Here is a 10,604-nt window from a genome sequence, read left to right as displayed (position 1 = left end):
CCCCGTCTCGAGGCAATAAAAAGTACCGAGCTTTCCCCAATAGGGACCACGCGCGCTTCCCCCTTTTCAGGGCCTATGGCTTCAGCACGGGGAGTAGGTTATTCAATTTTTAGCGTGACCATTTGCACCCGAGACACTGCAAATGCGGCAAAGCGAGGCTGGATTTCGTTGTTCGGGGCTAAGGAAGTGATGGAAGAGAAATTGCTAACTCTGCAAAAAAGAGGCTCCGCTGTGCAGGCGATGTTAAAACATTTGCTGAAGCTCCAAGCTGGAGGGACACGAGGGCGGCGTCTCTTGACCGTGCGCGTGCGCGTGCGCGCGCTCCCTCCTTCCTCCAACCCAAGAGCGTGCGGAGTTCAGGCCCCGGCGCTCCCAGAGCCCCAGGGGATGGAGGGAGGTTAATAAGGGGAGGGGCTCGGCCTTTTAGCGCCTGCAAAGACTCCGGGAGGCGCGGCGCGGCAGAGGACACACCCCTACCACACACCCTACAGCTCACACCCCGCCCCCTCCCTTCCTAGACAGGTCCGTTCTAGACTCGCCCGAGAGCGGGCCAAATGAGGCAGTATATCCATAATATCGCGAGATTTCTGTGCAGTCGCGCAGCCGCTGTCGAACGATCGCTAGCTGGGGGCAGGTCTGACGGTGGCGAAGGCGGGGCCTGGATCGGGGGCGGGGTTATGTGGGCTGGGGGCGGGGCCTAGCACGCTGGGTCTTGGCGGCGCAGGTGTCGAGCAGCTAGTCTGCGTTGCTTGAGCTCGGAGCGGTGGTGGTGGCGGACTCTGCGGCGGCGGCGGCGGCGGCCTCGCGCATGGCATGCTCCGGGCGCGGCGGCTGAGGCGGCGGGCAGTGCCCGGGGCGGGGCCCCGGCGGCGGCGAGGTGAGCGACGGCGGAGCGGTCTGGGGGGAGGGGGGGGCTTGGCCCCTACGGTTCGGGGGTGCGAGCTTGGAAAGGGGTGCGAGGCCTGGCGGTCGCGAGCACTGTTCAGGTGCCGCCTGTGTGCCCGGGCGGGGGGTGGCAGCCTCCCCCCCGAGCGGCGAGACCGCCGCCCCTTTGAGCGGGCGGGAGGGCGTCCTGCTCAGGTGGGATGGGATCTGGCGGCCGCGGGGAAGAGGAGGAGGGCAGTCCGGGCGGGGAGACTGCGGGGCAAAGATCCGGAGGCGGGAAATAGGCGGGCCGCGGAGAAAGAGAAATGGGTCCCTCAGAGCGAGCAGGGGTCAAGGGCCGAGCGGGGCTGTCGAGGTCCCGGAGTCTGTTGTATCTGCTGGGAGCGGCTTCTAGAAGCGTTTCGGGCTGGCAAGGGGCTCAAGGCTTTCGAAGAAAATCCAGCCCAGGGCATCGTTCTCCTAGTAGCCGAGGCTCTGCGCCGGCTGGCCGCTCTCTCGGCCCGAGGGGCTGCTTAGCTTCCCTCGTGGGCAGTGAACGGAACCCGGTCCGGGTTCTGCCGCCAGCCTGGATCGGGGTCGGGAACCTGGGGCCGAGGGGCCGGGCACCTGCTTTCTTCCCGTGCATTCGCCCCTCCCCCTCCACGCTCGGAGCTCCTCAGAGAAGGCTCCGACTTGCAGGCGTCCGGGAGCGAGGGAACTCCCGGACCTGCAATGCAAGCACGGATCCAGACGCCTCCAGCTGCAGGGCAGCCCTTTTCGGGGGTCTTAGAGGCGCTGTCCGTGCAATGTCTATCCATCCCTCATAGGATTTAGGAGAGAGCGGAGACGGGATCAAGATCCAGTTACTTAGGGCTGCAGTTAGCACAATGCTTTACCCACATTACCTCAGTTTTGGCAGATGATGAACCCACCTTAAATCTCACAGGGTATTCACAGGACACCGGCTACTGCGGCTCTCTCTAGAAGAAAACTTTGTCATAAAGTTTTTAAAAGGGTGAAGCAGTTCAGCAAAAGCTTCCTAGAGTTTGCCATGCCCTGAAGTTTTGTTCATAGCTGTTTTTCCACACCCCCTGAAGGGAGGGAAGTACATTTTTCTTAGTTCTCCCCCAAGGCTAATCGAAGTACACCGTGTTCTGTTGTGCTTATTGTTTCTTTATTTTAAACACTGTTGTCTTTTAAAAGCACTGAGTGGGATAGTGGATAGAAATCTGGACTTTGGAAATTGGAAAAACTACCTACATTCAAGTCTAATGTGCTGGTAGATAGAGCTCCAAGTTTGGAATCAAGTTATCTGTTGTTGTTCAGTCCTTTATTTCATATTTGACCCTATGTGACTCTATTTGGGGTTTTCTTGGCAAAGATAGGGCAATGGTTTGTCATTTCCTTCTCCAGCTTATTTAACATTTGAGGAAACAGGGTTAAGTGACTTGTCCAGGTCATGCAGGTAGTCAGTATGTAAGGCTAAATTTGGACTCGAGAAAAGGAATCTTAACCCTGAGCTGGGCATTAAATATATTGCTTCCAGATCTGAGACATTAGCTGTGATCTTAGGCAAGTTTTTGCCTCATGTTCCTTCCCTGTAAAATAGTGATAATAACTGACCTCACAGGGTAGTTGTAAGGCTCAAATGATAGGATACCTACTGAGCACCATAGAAATGATTATATTATTATTATGATATACTATTACTACCATTACCCATGATTACCAGACCACCACAACATCTTCTGTTGACCACCACTATATATTACTACTTCCATTACAACACCTTTGAATGTCCCAGGCAGATGCTAATGTACAGACCAACATTGGAAATTCTTTATGCTATAAACTCACAAGTCTGGGTCTCCCTTCTTCAAATGTATAGATTGCTTTACAAATAAATATGCTAGTTCATCTAAATCTTCTCTTGCTTTTGAATAATCAGAGCTAGCATTTATTTAGCTCTTCCACTTTTGCAAGCACTTGATCCTCAGAATAGCCTTGGAAAAAGGATACTCTTATTACGCTCTTTTTTCAAGATTTGGACGCCGGGCCTGAGAGCATTTGCTTTCCAGATTTGTCCTGGAACACAGTTAAGTAAATTTTTGAGGTTGGATTTGAACCCAGTTCTTCCTGACTTAAAGTGAAGTACATATATTTATTTACTCAGCTGCTTCATTTGTGAAATTTTCCTATTCATCTTTTTGTGGAATATTGCTATGCTCTTCTGTTCATGTGCCATTCCCCAGTCTTTGGGCTTTTTTAGTATCTCCACTTCATTGCTGCCACAAAAAGAGTTGTGATGGAGATTTTGGAGTATATGGGACCTTTCTTATTTTATCACTTATGGGCTCAAAACTCAAATGTTTAGCCAAATCTAATAATCTTATTTTCCATCTTTTTCAATTTTTTTTTTTTAGTTGATAGTGCTTAGGCAGATCAGTGTTCATTTTTAAAATAACTTTCTCAGCTAATTAAATGAAAATGATGCACTATTTACCTTCATTTACAAACTTAGACCATTTTACATAGACAAATATTTGTGTAGATAGGGGGAGACACACTTGATTGATTTCTTTCAGTTGTAGATAAAAAAATTTTTTCCACACATTTGATAATAGAATATTGGTTATTCTTGGAATAACTTACCCAGAAACCCTTTTTCTAGTCACCTTATTTATGTTCTAGAGGCTATCATTGTTTCATGACTGGACTATTCTCCTAATTGATTTCCTTTGACTAGCCTCCTTTTAATTCATTTTCCACCTAGTCCTGGGAGCAGTCTTTCTAAAGCCCAGATCTGATCATGTCCCTTCCCTGTTGATGAACTTTTGGCAGCCTCTTTACTTGCCTTTAGAATAAAATAGGCCTTTGCTTGGCATTTGAGGCTCTTCGTCCAGTCTGGCTCCATCAGCCCTTTACAGCTTTTTTGACATTACCCTTCTAGGCATCAATCACACTGACTGCCTTGCTCACCCCCTTTTCTGTCTCCAGTCAGGATCTCCTGAACCTATGCCTGGAAAACATTGTCATCTCACCTGGGCCATTAATGAATCTTATCTGCTGGAAAGGTTTAACTCTGAGTCTGCTCCCTCCTTAGATTATACTGACTCCTCTCAACCCCAACCTCAGCTGTTAGCCATCTCTACCTTCTCATTGTATCCAGTTTCCTTATCTTAATGACATGTTCTCTCTCTACCCAGTTATATTTTATGCTTTTTGAGAACAGGGACTTTTCCCAGTGGTCCTTGTGCCTTACCCAGAATTGGCATGTGCTTGTTGATTTGAATGTACTTACTTTGTTAGTAAATGCTCTTTTGAGTGGATTTTTTTTTCTTTAATAAAAGAATTGCCTTTAGGATTTTTCCTTCTCATCCCCCAAAGTCTTTGTTCTATTGCTTGTCATATAAATCTAATTTAGGAAAGATTATTTTCTAGTGATTAACTCTTCAAAAGCGCTTTCTTCAAATTAACTTATTTCACTGAAAGAAAACTATCTGAGGTATTGTGATTTATAAAGCAAGAGTTGGTGTAATTGATAACCAGATCTTATACAGGTAACTACATGTTTTGGCTTTGAGTAATATCCAGGAATAAAATCCAAAGGACCAGATGGTTACAAAATTTTTATAGCAAAAACTCCCAAAAAGTTGAAAGAAAATTAAAATTTGAGCTGATTTATTTTATGAGGATGCAAACAGTTCATTTGTTGCATATATGGTCTTGTTGAAATAATTTGGGATGTGTTTGGGGCAAGAATTGACTTAACTAAAAGCTTTTCTTCTAAATTAGATATAATATAAAGCAATTTCTTAGTGTCCTCCTTTTAAAGAAATGCAGTTACTGAAATACTGAACTGGTTTCATGCATGAGAGGCACCTGTAAGATGTTTCCATCTCATGGATCTGCCTCAGTGATTATGAAAAATCATTTAGCTTACAGCATTGAGCATCTTGTGGTCTGGTATAAAGACCTGGCATTGTAATATGTGACTCTGGTGCTGGGTCCTATGCCATGCCCATCTGGGTCCCTCCTCCTCTTGGTTGGAGTCTCTGGATTCTTGGAGGTATATATTGTCCTTAACAGGACTTTGAATATCAAACTTGATCTGTTTGTGGTTGGACACAATTTCATAAATCGATCATTATTGACTTATTGGTGCTGATGTGTGTGTATATTTTTGGTCTGGATCTAGCATGTTACTCTTCTAGGAAATAGCATTTTCTTGTGTATATAATTAATAGAAGTATTTTCTGGACTCATTCTGTATAGATTATTTTTAAAAATTCTAAAATAATATGCTTTTAAAAGCAGTCTACTCTATAGCAAATTGTTTATTTTATCATCAGATTTTTTTTAATAAGGCATATCCTCTGTAAATAAGTGTATCCAGTAAAATGCTCAGGAATCATAACCGCCAACTTAATCCTCCGATTCACATTGACTGTGGAAGCCAAGTTTCTGAGCATTCCAGTTCCTAGAACTAGACATAATTTGTGCCTCTATGTGGGAGCTAGACTGGAGTTCTTCTGGAGTACAATATGGAGATTAAATCATGCTAACCCACCATAAACTGAAAGGTCAGATAGGTTTGGGAAGGAGCTGGAAGCAGAGGGTGGAGTAGTAAGGAGCAGCTTTGTGTATGAAGATTCTGAGGGACTGTTAGTTGTTGGCTTGGTAGAGAGCAGTTGGCTAAGGAACTGTGGTCTGAGAAACAGAAACAGGATTGTTGTTATTGAAATAGACTATAGACCACCTAGACAGAGGAGGACAAAACAGGTGTTCTGAGGAAACATGCCATAAAAGGTGGTAAAGAAAAGGGACTTTAGTTAGCTTGGCATCTTTAGGACATTCATTTCCTCTAGTCTCTGTTTTTCCTTCCTCCTTCACCTCAGTTCACCCCCTCCCTTTTCTAATTTCTTAATTTGCCTTTCAAGAAGGGAAGCTCTATTCTGAGTCTTATTAGTGACAGAGCAAAAATTGTTTGTCAGAAGCAAGTTCAGGGAATAGCAAAAGAATAACAAATTTGAGACTAGATTCCTTAAGAATCCTATACTGCCAAATCTCTGACTAACCTGAAGGTGGTAAGGGAAGATGAAGACAACAAAAAAAGCCATACTTTCATTTATTTATTGATTTATTTGTTCATTTATTCATTCATTCATTCATTTATTTTTCTGAGGCAATTGGAGTTAAGTGACTTGCCCAGGGTCATAATTAGTTAGGAAGTGTTAAGTGTCTGAGACTAGATTTGAACTCAGGTCCTCCTGACTCAAGGACTGGTGCTCTATTCACTGTGCCACCTAGCTGCCCCCTGTATTATTTTTTTTTTTTTGGTCATGTGAGCTGACTATAAGTTTGGATAGATTGAAGGTGTTTTCTTCTTTTAGCAATGTTATATACCCCTGTTGCCTTCTTGAGAAAATGTTTTTTGCTAGTTCTGTACTTATACTCTCTCTCTCTCTCTCTCTCTCTCTCTCTCTCTCTTTATGAGTGATCATCCAAATTCATTTTTTGCGGGGGAGGGAGGAACTGCTAGGTTTCTGAGTTGGCATAGAACTTTGTATTTTTTTGAAAATAACTTGTTAAATGGTTTAATTGTTTATTTATTTGCAATATTTATAATTTTCACTCTGGCATGTAAAGAATTAACAAAAAAAAAAAACAAAACAATTCAGCAAAGCCTCTTCTTTGCATATATTAGGGATAAATAAATGAAAATGGTACACAGATGCTTTCCCCGTGGAGTGAGGAAAGCCAAGGGAGAGAATTTGGATTTGGGAAAAAAAGAAAAAAGAAAATTTAATTTAAACTGTCTCTCCATTCCCTGCTTGGGAGTAGAAGATACTTTCACAGATAGAGAAGAAAAGTGGGGCTAGAATGGAATCAATGTGTTCTGGTATTGGTGTTTTTTTAGAAATTGAAGTATGTTATATTTTTTTTTTTTATAAGAACAGTGGTGAATCCTTTGATAAAGTTTCTTTTCCTAAGCTTTCCTTTTCTAAAATTAAGGTTTTTATAAGTAAGCATTTTCTTAAATCAGCCACAGTTGTAGAAGAATGAATCTCAAAAAGGAAATTATTTCCACTGTTGAGAATAGATAATATTTCTTCTTTGTTGTTTCTTTAAAGAGCCAAAGTGTTTTTTCTTGAGTAAATTATTAACAAGATTTTTATTGTTTTACATTGAGGAACTGAAATCCCAGCCAGATTAGGGTTTCTGGTGGAAAGGGAATACATTCCTTTAAGAAGATTTATATGAACATGAATTGATTTAACATAATAAAGGTTTTATTCTAGTGATATCCAGATAATAGGTTTCATGCTGGTGGTGTCAAGGTTTGGAAACTTCCCTACATTCTCCATTCTATGTGAATCTCTGCATTTAGCTTGCACCTAATTTGGGTTTGTCCTGACTCACCTTTAAAAAGGCCTGTGGGATACTGCCCTGTGCTCACTATCTTTGCCCCTGCCACTATTGGGGTAGTATTAAAAGACTCCAGATGGTATGTCAGCCCCAGCGTTCATATCAACTGAGAGGTTCTTGTTAATGGAAGTGTCTAAGCACTGCTTTTACTAAGAACTCCTCCCCTAAACAGACTTATTAACCATTTGTCCCAACTTTGAGAGTTGACACGTTCTTAAAAACTTGTCTAGAAATATATTGTTGCAAGTCAAAGCCTTCATCTGAACAGCCTAGTCCAGCTGCAGCCTTCTTCTGAGGACTGTGGAAGCCTCTGGGAAGTTAGTGAGCAAGGAGGATGGGAGAGAACCTCCAGCTTGGAGAGGGAGGCTGGCTTCGGCAAGGCAGTACATTTCCTTTAAGCTTATTTGTTATCTTTGTTTAGTTGAAACATTTGGGTTTTTTGTTGTCTTGTGTTTCTGTCCGTTGGAGAAATTCAATTCTATGTAATCCTAATTTATTATTTTTTTGTAAAGCTTTTTATTTTCAAAAATGCATGAATAATTTTCAGCATTCACCCTTGTAAAACATTGTATTCCAATTTTTTTCTCCCTCCCTTCCCTCTGCCCTATCCCTAGATGGCAAGTAGTATAGTATATATTAAATATGTGCAATTCTTCTATACATATTTCCACATTTATCGTGCTGCACAAGAAAAATCAGATCAAAAAGGGAAAAAAATAAAGAAAACAAAATGCAAGCAAAGAACAACAACAAAAAAGTGAAAATACTATGTTGTGATCCACACTCAGTCCCCACAGTCCTCTCTCTGGGTGCAGGTGGCTCTATCACAAGACCATTGGAACTGGCCTGCCCTGATTTAATGTTTTTGTTGTTTTTTTTAATTACAGCTTTTTATTTACAAGACATATGCATGAGTAATTTTTCAGCATTGACCCTTGCAAAATCTTCTGTTCCAACTTTTCCCCTCCTTCTCCCACCCCCTCCCTTAGATGGCAGGTTGACCGACCTGTTAAATATATTAAAGTTATGTTAAATACAATATATGTATACATATTTATACAGTTATCTTGCACGAGAAAAATTGTATTTAGAAATAAGGTAAAAATAACCAGAGAAAGAAAACAAAAATGCAAGCAGACAAAAACAAGGAGTGGAAATGCTATGTTGTGGTCCACACTCATTTCCCATAGCTCTTTCGCTGGGTGTATCTGGTTTCCCTTCATTATTGAACAACTGGAACTGATTTGGTTCATCTCATTGTTGAAGAGAGCCACGTCTATCAGAATTGATCATCATATAGTATTGTTTGTTGAGTGTATAATGATTTCCTGGTTCTGCTCATTTCACTCAGCATCAGTTCATGCATTGCATGTATGGGTCCCTTTCCCCTCTTTGATATAAGCCCAGTAGTAACACTGCTGGATCAAAGGGTGTGCACATTTTGATAACTTTTTGAGCATAATTCCAAATTGCTCTCCAGAATAGTTGGATCCATTCACAATTCCTCCAACATTTATTATTATCTTTTCCTGTCATCCTAGCCAATCTGAGAGGTGTGTAGTGGTATCTCAGAGTTGTCTTAATTTGTATTTCTCTGATCAATAATGATTTGGAGCATCTTTTCATATGGCTAGACCAATATCAGGGGAAATTAATGTTAGTTTGAAAAGTATGACTGTTCTGAAATCTCAGATAAAGAAATGACCAAATAGTCAGACTTAGAATAGAATAAATTCAGTTAAGCATGGTGTTTCAATATTATCTTGTTATCTTTTGATTCAGTGCCTCTAACTTTTTCAACAGGAAAGATGATCAAGAATCTGAATGAGGCATAAGCTATATGTTAGGGTAGTACCAGAAAGTATTTTACATTAACCAAAAGAAATTTCTGGGGAATTTAATTTTTTAAATGTCGATGCTTTGTTTTTAGAATGATAAAGGAGAAACGGGGACTCATGGTGGGAAAATGTTGTGAATGGCCCCTATCAACCTCTTTTGTCAGTAGCAGCTCTAACTTGGATGCTGAGATTTGTCATGAAATATCAGATTTGTGACAGATTATTGGTTAAATTGCTCTCGCATTTGGAAGGAGAGGGACAGAAAAGAATTCAGTATCTTATATATTGATAATTCTAAACATGTAACTATTTATGTGCTTTAAAAAAATCTTAGACAAAAATAATCCAAGCCTAGAAAACAGAAGAATAACCAGGTTGATGCTCATATTAGGGGTTTTATAATTTGCAAAGGGACTTCATAATGTTCATTAGGTTTTGTTTAAAAAAAAAATCATAGTGGGTGTAGCTAATAGCACAATGGATAGAGCACAGGCCCTCTAGTCAGAAGGACCCGAGTTCAAAAGTGGCCTCAAATACTTACTAGCTACGTGACTAAACAAGTCACTTAACCCTGATTACTTCCAAAAAAAGTAGTGAACTCATTCAATGCACTTAAAATGTTACTGAATTTAATTAAAATTTGACTTACATAGATCTTTCAGGAGTACATAAGTATGGCCAAATAATAAATACTAAGGCACCTCTGCAATGTTAGATTTTTTTTTTGTTTGTTTTATGTGTAAATATCACATGGTCACATTGCTAGTTTTTATTTTTTTTAAATAGCTTTTTATTTTCAAAATATGTGCAAAGATATTTTTCAACATTCAGCCTTGCAAAACCTTGTGTTCCAAGTTTTACTCCTTCCCCTCTTCTACACAGCAAGCAATCCAATATATATTAAAAATATGTGCAATTCTTCTATGCATATTTCCACAATTATCATGCTGCACAAGAAAAATCAGATCACAAAGAAAAAAAATAAGAAAACAAAAAACAAGCAAACAACAAAAAAGGTGGAAATACTATGTTTACTATGTTGTAATCCATTCAGTCCCCATAGTCCTCTTTCTTGATGCAAATGGCTCTCTCCATCACAAGATTATTAGAATTAGTGTGAATCACCTCATTGTTGAAAAGAGCCAAGTCCATCATGATTAATCATCACATAATCTTATTATTGCTGTATATAATGTTTTCTTGGTTCTGCTTACTTCATTTAGCATCAGTTTATGCAAATCTCTCCAAGCCTTTCTAAAATCATCTTGCTGATCGTTTCTTATAGACATATTCCATGACATTCATATACATAATTTATTCAGCCATTCTCCAACTGATGAGCACCTATTCAGTTTGTAGTTCTTTGCCACTACAAAAAGTGCTGCTTACAAATATTTGCACATGTGGTTCCTTTTTCCTTTTGTGTGATTTCTTTGGGATACAGGCCCAGGAGATACTGTTGCTAGTTGTTTT

General features: G+C 40.8%; 1 protein-coding gene across 1 annotated transcript in view; it reads left to right on the top strand.

The window, feature by feature from the left end:
• The first annotated feature begins 836 nt into the window (after window positions 1-836).
• The window catches only part of USP53 (ubiquitin specific peptidase 53), a 76,446-nt gene continuing 66,678 nt past the window's right edge, over window positions 837-10,604 (top strand). The window contains exon 1 of the mRNA XM_031942622.1: window positions 837-877. The gene's annotated coding sequence lies outside the window, so the exon portion shown is untranslated. The remainder of the gene's footprint in view (window positions 878-10,604) is intronic.

Source organism: Sarcophilus harrisii, chromosome 6, assembly GCF_902635505.1.
Source record: "Sarcophilus harrisii chromosome 6, mSarHar1.11, whole genome shotgun sequence".
Taxonomy (NCBI): domain Eukaryota; kingdom Metazoa; phylum Chordata; class Mammalia; order Dasyuromorphia; family Dasyuridae; genus Sarcophilus; species Sarcophilus harrisii.
The sequence above is the reverse complement of the archived record's forward strand: the minus strand, read 5'-3'. Positions and strand labels throughout refer to the sequence as shown.